The 17,682-nt window shown below is 38.5% G+C and overlaps 1 long non-coding RNA gene across 1 annotated transcript in view; it reads left to right on the top strand.

Annotated features, from left to right (window-relative positions):
- LOC131997975 (uncharacterized) overlaps nucleotides 1-17,682 on the top strand; it is a 128,527-nt gene that overhangs the window by 530 nt on the left and 110,315 nt on the right. The gene's annotated exons all lie outside the window — the stretch shown is intronic.

Genomic DNA, 17,682 nt, shown 5'->3' on the forward strand with positions numbered 1-17,682 from the left:
TAGAAAACTTTCCCTAACAGCAATTGCCACGTCATCAGCATACGCGACCACTTGTACGCCTTTTTCTTCCAGAGACAATAATATATTGTTAATGGCTATATTGCATAGTAGAGCAGACAGTACACTTCCTGGAGGTGTTCCTCTACCGACTCATCTTTTTAGTTCCACAGATCTCTACCGTAAAAAAACTTTCTGACGGTAGAGTTGATGCTTAGAGACTCAAATTCCTTCATGATGGATGTCGAGAAAGTCAAGAAAAGCTACCATTGTATATTTCTTGTAAGCGAGAGAACCCTCTTTGTAGCAGACTAGGTCGTGAAGGGCTGTTTCAGTGGATTTGCCTTTACTATATGCATGCTGCTGCCGCGACAGGTGATCTCCAGGGATCTTTGCCCTAAGATATGTTTCTATCAACCTCTCATGAGTCTTCAGCATAAAGGATGACTGAATAATAGAACGAAAACCTTTTGCCTTCGTGTAGCAAGATTTTCCTGCTTGCGGAATGAAAATGACATTCGTGTACCTCTATTCCACAATTATATATGACATTCTGATACAAACATAGTATTGGGTTGCCTAAAAAGTAATTGCGGATTTTTAAAAAAAAGTAAATGCATTTTTAATAAAACTTAGAATGAACTTTAGTCAAATATATAATTGCCATTTTGTTCGATAACCTTTTGCCCTCTTCCTGGCAAATTTAGTATTCCACGCTCATAGAACTTCTGGCCTTTATCTGCAAAAAACTGAACCAAGTGCGATTTTATAACCTCATCATTGCCGAAAGTTTTACCATTTAAGGAGTTCTGCAAAGATCGAAATAAATGGTAGTCTGATGGTGCAAGGTCAGGGCTATATGGTGGATGCATCAAAAGTTCCCAGCCAAGCTCACTCAGCGGTCTAGCGTTGTCCTGGTGGAATATGACACCTTTACGATTGACCAATTCTGGTCGCTTCTCCTTGATGGCTGTATTCAATTTGTCCAATTGTTGATAGTAAACATCCGAATTAATCGTTTGGTTCCATGGAAGCAGCTCAAAATATACCACACCCTTTCAATCCCACCAAACAGACAGCATAACCTTCTTTTGGTGGATACCAGCCTTTGAAGTGGTTTGAGCTGGTTCACCATGCTTGGACCATGATCGTTTTCGACTAACGTTGTTGTAAACAATCAATTTTTCATCTCCAGTTATGATTCGTTTTAAAAACGGATCGAATTCATTGCGTTTAAGGTGCATATCACAAGCGTTGATTCGGTTTGTTAAATGAATTTCTTTCAATACATGTGGTACCCAAATATCAAGCTTTTTTTCATCAGTCCAAGACTTTTTATGTGATAATGAACGGTTGATTTTGGTATATTTAACTTCTCTCCTATCTCACGCTCAGTTACATGACGATCCAATTCGATTAATGCTTTGATTTGGTCATCATCAACTTCATTTGGCCGACCTGAACGTGGCTCATCTTAAAGTGAAAAATCTCCAGAACGGAATTTGCGAAACCAATTTTGACACTGTCTTCCTTTTAAGGCTTTATCACCATACACATCTCGTAACTCTTTAGCAACCTGCTCCGCGTTTTTTCCTTTACGGAAATAATAAAGTAAAATATGACGAAAATGCTCCTTTGTGGGCTCCATATTAAAATTGACACCAAACAATGTAAACAAATGTAAACAAAATTTCGCGCACTTTTTTTCTAAAGCAAGCTAAAAGTAACAGCTGATAACTGACGGAAGAAAGAATGCAATTACAGAGTCACAAGCCGTTGAAAAAATTTGTCAACGCCAACAATATGAAAAATCCGCAATTACTTTTTGGGCAACCCAATATATAACAAGGAAAAGGTTTAGACTTTAATACCCAAAATAACTTAAAAGTTCTCCGTTCCATGTGGCCGCCGCAATCCTTGCGATTGCGCAAGGATCCCAGGCCTATGACATTGATCATCATGTGTTAGTTGTCTACAACTGACTTTATGTTGAATGGTCATAAATTTAGTCTTTTTGAAACCAAATCAAATTGCCATATTAAACGATTCTCAGAGGTGCGGTGGCGACAGTTCTTAGCAATTAAACCACGTAAAACTCTTGAACATGAAAGTGTTGCCCAGCAGCACGTTGTTTGAACTTTTCTAGCAAAAGAAGGCTCCTTGTCGATGAGCTAACAATGGCTGCCACTTGACGTTAAGGTTTGCAAATGCTCCTATCACACTGAACGTCATAACTTTGGGGGTATGTCGGCGGTGTCCTGTTGGGTCATTATAATTGATCAACTATTTTGAGGTGAACTGGTCCGCTAGATATATGAGCAGAATAAAGATATCATATTCGCAGTCCACAACCTTATACTTTGAAATTAACCCCATATTGTCATAATTGGTGTATACAGCCGTTTAGTGGGGGGCGCCTCACTCCAATAAATTATTGGAGGCGACTTTAGGAGGTGAAGCATCACTATCAAATGCCTTTTATTTGAGACTAATCTAGCAAGGATCGAATTATATTCCTATTTGAGGGTGAGGAGACCCCCAATTACTTGGACCTCATTTTTTTATGTCATATTCATAGTCTAGTCCCGAATACCTTTCATTTGAGTCCCATATTGATATTTACGTGCAATATGTTTGTTTTGGGGGAGTTTTTGGGGTTGGACGACCGCTCTCATAATTGATCCCAATTTTTAATACCATATTCCTATTCTACTCCCCAATACCTTTCATTTGATACCCACATTGTCCCTATCGGTTCACTTTTGATTTTAAGTTGTGTTTTTGGGGTAACGGGGGAGGGTCCGCCCCCTTACAATATCAACAAACTAAAAAGCCTTTTCCTCCTTCCTGACCATTTTCGTAATCTACTCCCCAATACCTTTCATTCGAGTCCCATATTGTGATTATCGTCCAATAAACCTATTTTAAGGGGTTTTAGGGTCGGGGTGGCCCCCCAGTTTCTTGGATCCAATTTTTAATATGAAATTCATAGTCTACTCCTGAATACCTTTCATTTGAGTCCCATATTGTCCCGATCGGTTCACTTTTATTTGGGGGTCGTTCTTTCAGGGTAAGGGGGTACCATGGGGATCTAGATGAACTCAACAGGGCCTTCGTAAGCATACCCAAAATACAAACGGACACGCAATTTTACAGTGATGATGATTGGTCGGCTTTCGTTTTTGATGCCCGTAGTCCTTTTGAGTTTAGATCTGTTAGCCATGAGGAAATTTATGAGAGTTTTGTCCGTGTTAAATCAAATGCAATTGTCTTGGACGGAGTTGATCCGACTTTACCGTACTTTACTTACCTGTTTAAATCAATTTTAAGCTCCAGTGTGTGTTCTAATACTAGGAAACATGCAAAAATTATCCCCATTCCCAAATCCAACGTTGATTATCGGCCGATATCAATTCTATGCTATCTCTCTAAGGTTTTCGGGAAAATTCTTCATGGACAAATGTCGGTATATCTTCACCAAGAGTTCCTGTTGTCAGAAAGACAGTCTGGATTCGGTTCTGATCATAGTTGCGTTACTGCATTGGTTGAAGTGGCTGAATCGATCAGAAATGACATTGCAAATTGCAAATTTTGCCCATGAATATTCCACTAAGGAAGAAGTGCAAACTTCTCACATGTCAACGAGTGCAGTCCGATTCAATTTTAAGCTCAATGATAAGGGGCCTCCCTTTTATAGCCGAGTCCCAATGGTGTGTCGCAGTGCGACACCTCTTTGGAGAGATGTTTTACATGGCATAGTACCTCACAAATGTTGCCAGCATTAGGAGGGGAAAACCAACGCTGAAAATTTTTTCTGATGGTCTCGCCAGGATTCGAACCCAGGCGTTCAGCGTCATAGGCGGACATGCTAACCTCTGCGCTACGGTGGCCTCCGCAGTTGTTGAGAGTCATAATAAAATACGTCATGCAAAATTTCAGTCAAATCGGATAGGAATTGCGCCTTGTCGAAGCTCAAGAAGTCAAGTCCCCAGATGGGTTTATATGACAGCAGCCGGGCCGAATCTTGGGAACCCACCACTGCTAAAAATTTATACAAATTAAATTTGGTTCAAGGGCATAACTTTGTTGTACATACCAAACTTTTGTCAAACCACCAACAATCAAAACCTTCTAGGAACCGAACAAGGATGATCGAGAGACCGGTTTATATGGGAGCTATAGGCCGATTTGGACCGTATTAGGTACAGTTGTTGGAAGTCATAACAGAACACCGTAGCAAAACACCTCGTGAAAAAATAAAGCTTTTATAGGCTTTAGACCCTTTATATGGAGATCGGTCTATATGGCAGCTTTACCTCAATATACTCAGATTTGATCCATATTTAGGTCGGATATCAGGAGGCTTAAGCTAACCCTCCGTTTTAAATTTCAGCGAAATTGGGTAATAAATAAAGCATTCATGGGCTTCAGATCCTTTATCGGCAGATCGGTATATATGGCAACTATATATAAATATAGTCTGATATGGACCATATTTGGAACAGATGTCGGGAGGCCTAAAACTACTTACTGTTTAAAATTTTAGCCGAATCGAGTAATAAATAAAGCTTTTATGGGTTCAGACCCTTTATCGGAAGATCGGTCCATATGGCAACTATATCTAAATATAGTCCGATCTGATTTATATTTGGGTCAGATGTTGGTATGCCTAAAGCTACTCACTGTTTTAAATTTTGGGCGAAATCGGATAAAAAATAAAGCTGTTATGGGCTTCAGACCCTTTATTGGCAGAATGGTCCATATGGCAGCTATATCTAAATATAGTCCGATCTGAACCATACTTTGGTGAGATGTCGGCGGCCTTGGAGTAACCCACTGTTTAAAACTTCAGCGAAATTGGGCAATAAAAGCTTTTATGGGCTTCAGACCCTTAATCGGGAGATCGGTCTATATGGCAGCTATATCTAAATATAGTCCGATGTGGACCATATTTGGGTCAGATGTCGGAAGGCCTTGAACTACTCACTGATTTAAATTTCATTCAAATCGAATAGAAAATAAAGCATTTAAAGGCACTAGACTCTTTATCGGCAGATCGGTGTATATAGCAGCTATATCAAAATATGGTACGATTTGGCCCATTGATAAGTATACCGATCGACTCAGAATCCCTTTCTGATTCGATTTAGACATGTCCGTCTGTGAGTCCATATATACTTGTAATCAAAGTGCAGGTCGTATTTGTTATTCAATCATCACAAAATTTTGCACATATTACTTCTTTGGCTCAAGGATAAGCGCTGTTGATTTTTATAAAAATCGGTTCAGATTTAGATATAGCCCCCATATATATGTAACGCCCAATTTGCACTTAAATGGCCGTAGTAGCTACAATTTTCAACCGATCTACACAAAATTGGGCAGGGATTGTTTTGTTACTGATTTTAACATATTTGCAAAATTTCATCAAAATCGGTTCAGATTTAGATGTAGCTCCCATATATATGTATCGCCCGATTTGCACTTAAATGGTCGTAGTAGCTAAAATTTTCAACTGATCTGCACAAAATTTGCCACGGGTTGTTTTTCTATTAATCTTAACATATCTGAAAATTTTTATCCAAATCGGTTCAGATTTAGATATAGCTCCCGTATATATGTATCGCCCGATTTGCACTCAAATGGCCGTAGTAGCTACAATTTTCAACCGATCTGCACAAAATTTGGCACGGATTGTTTTGCTACTGATCTTAACATATCAGCAAATTTTCATCAAAATCGGTTTACATTTGGATATAGGTTCCATATATATGTATCGCCCGATTTGCACTTAAATTGCCGTAGTAGCTAAAATTTTCAACTGATCTGCACAAAATTTGCCACGGGTTGTTTTTCTATTAATCTTAACATATCTGCAAATTTTTATCTAAATCGGTTCAGATTTAGATATAGCTCCCATATATATGTATCACCCGATTTGCACTTAAATTGCCGTAGTAGCTACAATTTTCAACCGATCTGCACAAAATTTGGCACGGACTGTTTCATTGCTGATGTTAACATATTTTCAAAATTTTACTAAAATCGTTTCAGATTTAGATATAGCTCCCGTATATATGTATCGCCCGATTTGCACTCAAATGGCCGTAGTAGCTACAATTTTCAACCGATCTGCACAAAATTTGGCATGGATTGTTTTGCTACTGATTTTAACATATCAGCAAATTTTCATATAAATCGGTTCAAATTTAGATATAGCTCCCATATATATGTAATGCCCGATTTGCACTTAAATGGTCGTAGTAGCCAAAATTTTCAACTGATCTGCACAAAATTTGCCACGGGTTGTTTTTCTATTAATCTTAACATATCTGCAAATTTTTATCCAAATCGGTTCAGATTTAGATATAGCTCCCACATATATGTATCCCCCGATTTGCACTTAAATTGCCGTAGTAAGGACAATTTTCAACCGATCTGCACAAAATTTGACATGGATTGTTCTGTTGCTGATCTTAACATATATGCGAGATATCATTGAAATCGGTTCAGATTTGGATGTAGCACCCATACATATTTATCACCGGATTTGCACTTATATGGCCGTAGTAACAACAATTTTCAAACGATCTGTTTAATAGTCAGTTCAGAGTTGGATATAGCTCTCATATACATATATATTTATATATTGCCAGAATTTATAACTCTGGGGTAGGTTGCCTTTCCTTACTGGTTATATTGTAGCGAAGTGCACCGGGCCAACTAACGGGTTCATAAGTGGTAAATTTTTCACTGGATTTTCACGAAATGTGGTTAATATTGGCGAGGTGATGGGTCTATAAAATTCAGTCCGGCCGAACTTTAAGCCTTTTTACTAGTTTTTTTAATGTTTCTTCCATTCCTTCAACATTTCAAGAAATGATGTCACCCTAGTTTTCGTTCCATTTTACGTTATTGAATAGAATACACCAACTAACAAAAGAAAACAGAGTACTTTGCCATATATCTGTCATTCGAAAATGATTTGAAAACGTGAGAAAAAGTTTTCAAGTAACAGATTTTTGAATTGTCTTTTATGAGAGACAGATCGGATTCGGTTTGTTATGCAAATGTCAATAATGACAAGTTGAAGAGGTAAACAAACTCCAGTGTGTGCTACCGTTGGTGTGTGCATTGTATCTGATTTCATTACTTTTCAGTTTTGAATGGTAAAATACTACGCACACACACAGTGTGTGCACACACACACACACACACACACATACACAATTTAAATCCCACGCACCTTGGAAATACTTAGCGATGACTATTCACATTTCATCTTCGCAGTTTCTCATAATTTGTATTTTAATATCATAGACAAGGAAAAACCACTTACTCGAGGTTTTGTTTAATGTGGCCTCACCACGCTGCAAAACTTTTTTTTTTTCAAAAAACTTTATTTGCCTGACTTTTAATGAGAAATCGTCATTTGTTTTACTTTAAGTAAATGAAGAAAAATGAATGGCGAATCTACTGGGGTTTCACTTGCTTCATTTTACTCTAAAGGGAGTAGAGTTAATTTACCAAGGGAGTATTGTTATTAGAAAGGAAGAGTTGCTAGCGAATAAGTTATTTAAAAGAAGTTCACAGATCAACAGACACAAAACCATTGGCAGAAGTTCTGAAGTTGGTGTACATCAATATTTCATTGCTTGTACAATGGGTTTCAAAAACCAAAACCATACTCACCCTACTTAAACTGCATAGCTTTAAAAGAATTCAATTTTCTAATAACCCCTCGGCAAAGTTGAAGTTAATTGACTTATTGACTTGATTCTTTGTATTTAGGCTAAATCTAAGAATTTTTTTTTGTCTAAAACTAGCCGAACAGGGCCCACTCCGCTGCGCCTTCTTTAACTCTCTAATATCTATTTAGGGTGGGGACACTTCGCCCTGAATGCGGATATCGAATTCGTGCCATTGTAGTCTATGACGCTGAAAGCGTTCTAATACTGGCGAGAATATAGGACAAAGCGGTGTTTATCCTCTCCAAATGGTGGCGACATTTGCGAGGTACCATGCCATGCATGGTCATTTAAAAATGTTCCGCAATGAGGTGTCGCACTGCGGGACGCCGTTCGGACTCGGCTATAAAAAAAGTTCCCTAATCATTGAGATTAAACTGAATCGGAAACTCATTTGGTGTGAAAGTTTGCCCTTTCTCGGTTCCTGGTTGTAATGTTCTTCCTTAGGGTAATGTTCTCTTTGGGGAGGGATGGCACCTCAGACATTTCGACTCAAATATGGATATCAAATTCGTCCTGCACTTCCAAATCCCTTTAATTTGAGCCCCATATTGCCATGGCCAGTAAATATGAACCGCTTGGAAGTTGGCAGCCGCCGGCACTTTGCACTGAAATTGGATATCAAATTCTTATTCCCAACGAAAATGAAGCTCCGTTTTGGGGACGCTTTTAGGCGAACCCCAAAACACTTGGCTCCAAAATTGTATTGGGTTGCCCAAAAAGTAATTGCGGATTTTTTAAAAGAAAGTAAATGCATTTTTAATAAAACTTAGAATGAACTTTAATCAAATATACTTTTTTACACTTTTTTTCTAAAGCAAGCTAAAAGTAGCAGCTGATAACTGACAGAAGAAAGAATGCAATTACAGAGTCACAAGCTGTGAAAAAATTTGTCAACGCCAACTATATGAAAAATCCGCAATTACTTTTTGGGCAACCAAATATATCAAATTCATTTTCTACTCTCAAATACCTTTCATTTGAGTCCCATATTGTAATAATGGAACAAGTAACCCATTTGACGTATCTTTAGGAGGAAAAGCGCCACCTAGACTTGAACGCAAATTTTAATCTCATATTCGTAATCTACTCCCTAATATCTTTCATTTGAGTCCTATATAGCCATGGTCGGTTAATATGCCCATTTGGGGGTATTTGGGGGTGAGGCGACCTTCCATTACTTGGACCCAATGTTTTATGCCATATATGTTATCAACTGCCTTATACTTTTCATTTGAGTCTCATATTGACATGAACTTCAAATATATCTGTTAAGAGGAGTTTTGGGGTTGGGTAGGGGGTACCAAATTTTAATACCATACTCGTTTTCTGGTCTCCAATACCCCACATTTGATACCCATATTGTGCTCATCGAACCACTTTCGGATATGGGTGGCATTATCCAAAAAATTATATCTAAAAATTACAAAAAAAAATATATAACCTTATTTCCTTCCATACAAAAAGTGCACAATCTATGAAAATTTGAAGAAAATCGGTTCAGCCAAGTATCATATAGTCATAATGGGTCTAATGGCGTTTTTGAGGGGTGGCGTGACCCCCTATACTTCGATATGATTTTGTATACCAGATTCGAAATCTACTCCCGATTACCTTTCATTTGAGTCCCATATTGAAATTAACGTCAAATATGACTGTTTGGAGGAGTTTTGGGGTTGGGGCGGCCCGATGGGTACTTAGACTCAAATTTGGATACCATATTCGTATTTTACTCTCGAATACCTTTCATTTGATACCTATATTGTGCCAATCGGACCACTTTCGGATATAAGTGGCGTTTTTGTGGTAAGGGGGAGGGTCCGTCTCTGACCAATATCTAAAAATTACTAAAAATTATATAACCTTATTTCCTTCCATACAAAAGTACACAATCTATGAAAACTTTAAGAAAGTCGGTTCAGCCATGTATTAAATAATCATAATGGGTCTAATGGCGTTTTTCGAGGGGTGGCGTGACCCCCTATACTTCGATCTGATTTTGTATACCGGATTCAAAATCTACTCCCGAATACCTTTCATTTGAGCCCCATATTGAAATTAACGTCCAATATGACTGTTTGGGAGAGTTTTGGGGTTAGGGCGGCGGATGGGTACTTAGACTCAAATTTTAATACTCGTATTCGTATTCTACTCTCCAATACCTTTCATTTGATACCTATATTGTCCCGATCGCTCCACTTGATTTTGGGTTGGGTTTTTGGCATAAGGGGAGGGTCCGTCCCCCTTCCGATACCGAAAAATTATACAGCCTATGTTTCATTCCAGACCATTGTGTAGGTTGGTCTGGAATGAAACAAAGGCTGTGTAATTTTTCGGTACATTTCGAGAAAATCGGTTCTATTTCAGTCTATACGGAACAAACAAACCGAGTCCCATATATCCGTGATGGGCTAATGTGCTCATTTTGGGCATTTTTGTGGGGGTGGAGTGACCCCCTATACTTCGACATTAATTTTTATGCCAGATTCGTTATCTACTCCCGCATACTTTTCATTTGGTATCCATATTGTCCTTATCGGTCCACTTATGATTTTGGGTACTGTTTTTGTGTAACGGGGGAGGGTCCGCCCCCCTTCCGTTATCAACAAATTATAAAGCCAATTCCTACTTCCTGATCATATTCGTAATACCTTTCATTTGAGTCCCATATTGTCATGACTGTCAAATAAACCTAATTTAAGGGGTTTTGGGGCTGGGGCGGCCCCCCATGTACTTAGACCCAACTTTTATTATGAAATTCATACTCTACTCTTGAATAACTTTCATTTGAATCTCATATTGTCCCCGTCGGTCCAGTTTTATTTTTTGGTAGTAGTTTTGGAGTAAGGGGGAGGGTATGCCCCCCTTCCGATATCAAAAAATTATATAGCCTATGTTTCCTTTCGGACCAACCTACACAATCTGTGAAAATTTCAAGGTAATCGCTTCAGCCGTTTTTGAGTCTATACGGAACAAACAAACACAAATTGAATTTTACATATAAGATTCTTGATCGTCTCGACATTCTGAATCCATCTAGCCATGTCCGTCCGTCTGTCGAAATCACGATAGGGGTCGAACGCCTAAAACTAGCCGCTTGAAATTTTGTACAAATACTTAATATTGAAGTAGGCCGTTGGGCATTGCAAATAGGCCATATCGGTTCAGATTTAAATATAGCTCCCATATAAACCGATCTCCCTAGTTGACTTCGTGAGACCCTGGAAGCCACAATTTTTGTCCGATTTGGCTGCACGCAGTGTTCTGTTTTCTGATTTTCAACACTTGTGCCAAGTATGGTTCGAATCAGTCTATTATCTGATATAGCTCCCATATAAACCGATCCCAATATGACTTCTTAAGCCCTTTCAAGCGGTGTTCTGTTAGGACTTCCAACAAATGTGCCAAATACGGTCCAAGTCTGTCTATAACTAGATATAGCTCCCATGTAAACTGGTCTCGCGGTCATCCTTGTTCGGTTCCTAGAAGCTTTAATTTATGTTGGGTTGACAGATGTTTGGTATGTATTGGGTTGCCTAAAAAGTAATTGCGGATTTTTCATTTAGTCGTCGTTGACAAATTTATTCACAGCTTGTGACTCTGTAATTGCATTCTTTCTTCTGTCAGTTATCAGCTGTTACTTTTAGCTCGCTTTAGAAAAAAAGTGTAAAAAAAAGTTCATTCTAAGCTTTAATAAAAATGCATTTACTTTCTTTTAAAAAATCCGCTATTACTTTTTGGGCAACCCAATAGTATAAAATTATTGCCTTTAACTAACTCCATGGTGGTGGGTTTCCAAGATTCGGCCCGGCCGAACTAAGCACGCTTTTACTTGTTTTCCTATAAAGAGATAACGGGCAAAGAAGCTGACAAATTCGATCTATGGTGGAGGGTAAATAAGATTCGGCCCGTCCGAACTTAACTGGCTTTTATTTGTTTCGTCTCTAAACATTCAGTTTGGCAGTGTCACTGGCATTACAAGCTCGCTCTGTTCATTCAACGACATAGGAATAGCTTCCCATAACCATATATCACAAGTCCATAATGCCATAACTCCATTTGGAGTTTCTGGCTATTCCGACTAAGGTTTGTTATGACATAATTGCTTCTCCATTTATTTCCTTTCGAATAAAATTAAAAAGCACACACACACACACACACTCACACAAACGAGTGAATGAATGAATGAATGCAATACAATTTTGTTCACAATCATAAACAAAAACCAATAAAACGACTTTATAAAATTCTTCCACACCCCATGGTGGGGTGGCGGTGGCGGGGGCTGCTCATAAAGCCATAAATTCTTCTTAACAAACCAAATGCCAAATAATAAAATCTGTTTTTGGTTAAGACTCGCACACAGACTGAATGGTTATGATTTTTACCTGGCTGTTGTTGCTAACACCCCGCTCTGTGGGTAACCAAGATTTGGGGCTGCAAGAAATGATGGTAGTCAGTCTCCTGCTTGGTTGGTTTGTTTGACTGTTCTGTCTATCTAAAATGCATTGGATAAATGACACACAACAATGACTTTAAATGCCCATAAAAAAAGAACTGAAGAGATAAAGTAGATCACCAGCAAAAGGAACAACACAAAATGTGGAAAATAATGTAACCTAAGACAAAGCCCGAAAATAGAGTTGCTGTGAGTTAGCTGTGTAGCTCCTCACTGCTTAAGTTCCGTATGGTTTTTTTTAGGGTTAATCCTCGTTGATATCTTGCTCTCGTATTTTATTCACTTTTATTGTTTCCAACTGAGCCGTTGGAAAAAGAAAGCAAAAACGAAATGTTCTGTGTTTTTTTCCCAACTACAAAGACTGCAATATTGAGAGGAATAGGAAAAACGAGCAAAAAACTGAAAACACAGAGTTGTAACGGCAAGAATGTAATTCAAGTAAGTCGAGTGGAAAATCGTTTTTTATTGTCAGCTATATAACAATAGTTTCATGCTCTAGGAGGCTTCTCTCATTGTGTCTGTCTATGCGGCATACAAAAGTGAAGTCAAATGGAAATCGGAATTAAGTGAAGTTTTTTTTTCTTCTGTTAAACCTGACTAACAAGAAGTGCAAACCTATATTTACCAGTTACACATTTATATTGTTAAAGGTTAATATCTCTTATATATAAAATAGTCACTCCGCTGCGACTTCTTGTACTTTATATGGAACAAAAGTTTCCTTGGAATATTTATTTTCGACAATTAAAGAGCTTTTAGTGAAATACCATGCTAACTTATTGGGTTGCCCAAAAAGTAATTGCGGATTTTTCATATAGTTGGCGTTGACAAATTTTTTCACAGCTTGTGACTCTGTAATTGCATTCTTTCTTCTGTCAGTTATCAGCTGTTACTTTTAGCTTGCTTTAGAAAAAAAAGTGTAAAAAAGTATATTTGATTAAAGTTCATTCTAAGTTTTATTAAAAATGCATTTACTTTATTTTAAAAAATCCGCAATTACTTTTTGGGCAACCCAATAGTTTAACAATATGAGTGCCTTTGTCTGAATCCAATATGATCTCTATTGGTCTATGTTTTTAAGTTTGGATGTAAGGTGTACTCCATTCTTAAAATACTTCATTTCACCCTGATATTCTTATGTTTTCTCTGATTTAATGGTGTTTTCGGGGGAGAGGATACTTGGCCCTGACAAAATATCAGCATCGTGCTCTTCTCTCAAATACCATTTATTTAAATCCCTTATTGCCATTGGTTTAGGGGAGTTTACAATATGAGGTGTCCCCCAAACACATGGCCCCAAAATAGGTAATCAAATTCGTTTTATAATCTCAAATACCTTTCATTTGAGCCACATATTGCATTGGTCGAACAATTTTTACACTTTGGGAGGTGTTTTGGGAAAGGGGTGATGCCCTAAATACATAGTTCTACATTTGGATATCAAATTCGTATTCTACTCCCAAATACCTTTATTTGAGACCCATATTACGATGTTCAGTGTGAGTATTTTGGGAAAGAAGTAGACCCCCAGGAAATTGGTCCCAAAAATGGGTATCAATTCTAGCTCTACCCTCCAAATACCTTTCATTTAAGCTCCACATTGACATGGTGGGTAAATATGCCCGATTTAGGGGTGTTTTGGGGATTGGTGTGGTCCCCCAAACACTAAGCCCGGAAAATATATCAGCAACGTGCTCTATCCTCATATATCTATATAACATTTATTTGAACCTCATATTGCCATTGGCCTCAAAATTGGATATCAAATTTGTTTTCTAATCTCATTTAAACTCCTTATTGCAAAAGTCACCAAATATTGGGTTGCCCAAAAAGTAATTGTGGATTTTTCTTATAGTCGGCGTTGACAAATTTTTTCACAGCAGGTGACTCTGTAACTGCATTCTTTCTTCTGTCAGTTATCAGCTGTTACTTTTAGCTTGCTTTAGAAAAAAAGTGTAAAAAAAGTATATTTGATACAAAGTTTCTAAGTTTTACTACAAATGCATTTACTTTCTTTAACAAATCCGCAATTACTTTTTGGGCAACCCAATTTGTCGGGTTTGGGGTAATGGCCCTAAAAACTATAAATATTTAGTTCCACTCTCTTTAAGACCCAAATTGTTTTGGTGAGCACATACGTCCTATTTGGGGGCTGTTATGGTGGTGGGGCTTTCCCTAGACAGTTGGCCCATAATGTTGATATCAGATACGTAGTCTACTCCCAAACACCTTTAATTTGCGCCCCATATTTTCATAGTCGCAAACATGACCGGCTTGGGGGGTGTTTTGGGGGATGGGGCGGCCACTCAGTGAGTTGGCCTAGAAATCATATATCGGATTCGTATTCTACTCTAAAACCCCCTTATTTGAGCCTCATATTGCGATAGTCAGCAAATACTTCCTATTTGGGTGGTGTTGTGGGGGTGGGGTGGCCCCATAGACACTTTTCCCGAATATTGATATCAAATTCGTGCTTTACTCCCAAAGACCTTTCATTTGAGCCCCATATTGATATGGTCGTAAATTTGTCGCCTTTGGGGGATGTTTTTGGTGAGAGGCGGCCCCCATACACTTGGTCCCATATTTGGATATCAGATTCGTATTCTACATTCAAATACCTTTTATTTAATAAATAAGCCCATTTTGGGGAAGGGGTGGACTCCCAGAAACGTGGTCCCACATTTGGATATCAGATTCGTATTCTACTCGCATACACCTTTCATTTGAGTCCCATATTGCCATGGTCGGTAAATATGTCCGATTTAGGGGTGTTTTGGGGGTTGGGGGTCCCCCTAGCACTTGGTTCGACAATTAGATAACAGATACGTTTTCTAATCTTAAACATCTTTTGTTTGAGTCCCATATTGTCGTGATAGGTGTGTATATATATTTGGTAGGTTTTGTGGTGGGACGCCCCCCCCCCGGGTACACCATCCGAAATTTGGATACCAAATTTTTGTTTGTAGGTTTCTATATGAGAGCACACAAAATTTCGCTTAAATCGCACTACCCATCTCCGAGATCTGGCGTTTCTGAAAATTAGTGTATGGGGGAGGGCTCGCCCCCCTTCAGATATCAAAAAATGTAGTACCCTATTTTCACCACGGGGTCATCATGCACCATCTGCGAAAATTGCAAGAAAATAGGTTCAGCCGTTTCTGAGTCTATAAGGAAAACACAAATATACAAACAAACAAACACAAATTGATTTATATATATAAGAAGTCATGGGCTGTATCGGATTACATCTTGATGTAGTCCCCATATAGACCGATCCGCCGATTTAGGGTCTTAGACCCATAAAAGCCACATTTACTATACGATTTTGATGAAATTTGGGACAGTAAGTTATGTTAGGCACTTCGACGTCCTTCTTGAATTTGGACCGGATCGGTTTAGATTTGAATATAGCTGCCATCGAGACCGATCCTCCGATTTGGGGTCTTAGGCCCATAATTGTCCGATGTCGCCGAAATTTGGGACAGGCAGTTAAGTTAAGCCCCTTGACATACTTCTGCAATATGGCACAGATCGATCCAGATTTGGATATAGCTCGGCCATATAGACCGATCTCTCGATTTAAGGTTTTGGTTCCATAAGAGGCGCATTTATTGTCCAATTTCGCCGAAATTTGGGACAGTGCTTTGTGTTAGGCTCATCGACAATTTTATGCAACTTGGCCCAAATCGGTTCAGATTTGGATATAGCTGCCTTGTAGACCGATATCTCGATTTAAAGTCTTTGCCCCATAAAAAGCGCATTTATAATCCGATTTCACTGAAAATTCACACAGTAACTTATGTTAGGCTTTTCGACATCCGTGTCGTATATAGTTCAGACCGTTTTTTTTTTAGATATAGCTACTGTACTTATTAGTATTTAGTCCAAATCGGAACATATTTTGATATAACTAATATGGGACATAAGGTATGAAATTTTCACCGAATTTCGATGAAAGGTGATTTACATATGTACCCGAGGTGGTGGGTATCCAAAGTTCGGCCCGGCCGAACTTAACGCCTTTTTACTTGTTATTCATTCATGTAGCATGAACTTCCAGATGTCAGTACCAGAGTTCCGTCAATCCAAGACTGTACCGTTGGCACCCGTGCCTTGCACTCAACCTCAAGTGTTGTCTCAGTTATCCGATATGAAACCTCTTCCAACCCATCCAGGTCCGAATTATCGCTTACGTGATCGAGTGCACTTTCGTATCGAATGAAACTTCATCTCGTATTTAGTGGATGTTATGCCACTAGTATATACATTTTTATAAGCAATTATCGATTTCAATAAAGAGATACATAATTCACAATAGAGAGATTTCGGTCCCAGGTTTCGTCGACTCGACTATGCCGCGATGGTATAACCTGTTCCTACTCGCTATCCATACTCCCATCGCCTTAAGTCTCATAGCCGCTGTAACTGCCTCACACTTAATCTGTTTGTCTATGGGTCGGATATCTCGAAAAGTCTCCAGTGCCCTAGTGACCGTGGTCCTCATCCGCCTATGCCAAGACTACATATTCTCTGAACCTGTTGTATGGTCCATATGTAGCACTTTTTCTCTTCCGTGTGTACAATGAAACTCAATTTCTTGGCTAGCAAATCCCTCATATATTTTAGGGTGTCAGTAGATGGAACATATTTTCTTGCTTAAAGGTGCCACCTTAGGGGATTTATATCTCCTACCGAAAAGAACAACTTCTGTTTTACTTTAATGCCCCATTGGGAAGAGTGGGTGCTATATCCAAATAGGGTCCTCATAATACCAAAGTTTTACAATCTTCAAAAAACTGAATCTGCATTGAAGAAATTTGCACAGATTACGCTACGTTCGCCTTTAGGACTTGTTGATTTTTTTTTACACTTTGGCACAATTGCAAACTTTCGCTAAGAAAACAAGGGAAACAACATTTGAATAACAATGAGCGACATTCACAATAGAACAGCAAACCAAAAAGAACATTTGTTTTGGCTGCCATTGTTGGGGTCACACCGTTGTTCCTCATGACCCCTTCAGCATGTGTGTGAATGAAGGCCTAAAAAGTCATCGCAGCCATTATTTTTGTTTTTTGAAATTTTCATTGTGCGAGTGAAATATTTAAGGTGGACCACTGAGAGCTCGCTCGTGCACACTCAAGTGTTGGCTTGGCCTCTTGCCTTTTTGATAACAAAAAACAACAACAACAATAACAGGCAGCAACAAAAAGCGCAGTAACAGCATTACATTATGGTACAACTATAAAAATTATTTTCTTATTTGAATTACTTCACTTTGTGCTTCTGGTTGGTTTCGTTGCTTTTGTTTTTACATCAGATCAGGTTTTTGTATACGTAGTACACTTATGTATGTACAACTGTGTGTACACCACTTCATTTACAAGCCTTACCACCGATATTTTTTTCCTCTCCATACATACTCGCATTTACCCCGGCAGGCATTTCTTTTGAGAACGAATTCTTTCATGAGAAATT

The sequence above is a fragment of the Stomoxys calcitrans genome, chromosome 5 (genome assembly GCF_963082655.1).
Source record: "Stomoxys calcitrans chromosome 5, idStoCalc2.1, whole genome shotgun sequence".
NCBI classification, from domain to species: Eukaryota; Metazoa; Arthropoda; class Insecta; order Diptera; family Muscidae; genus Stomoxys; species Stomoxys calcitrans.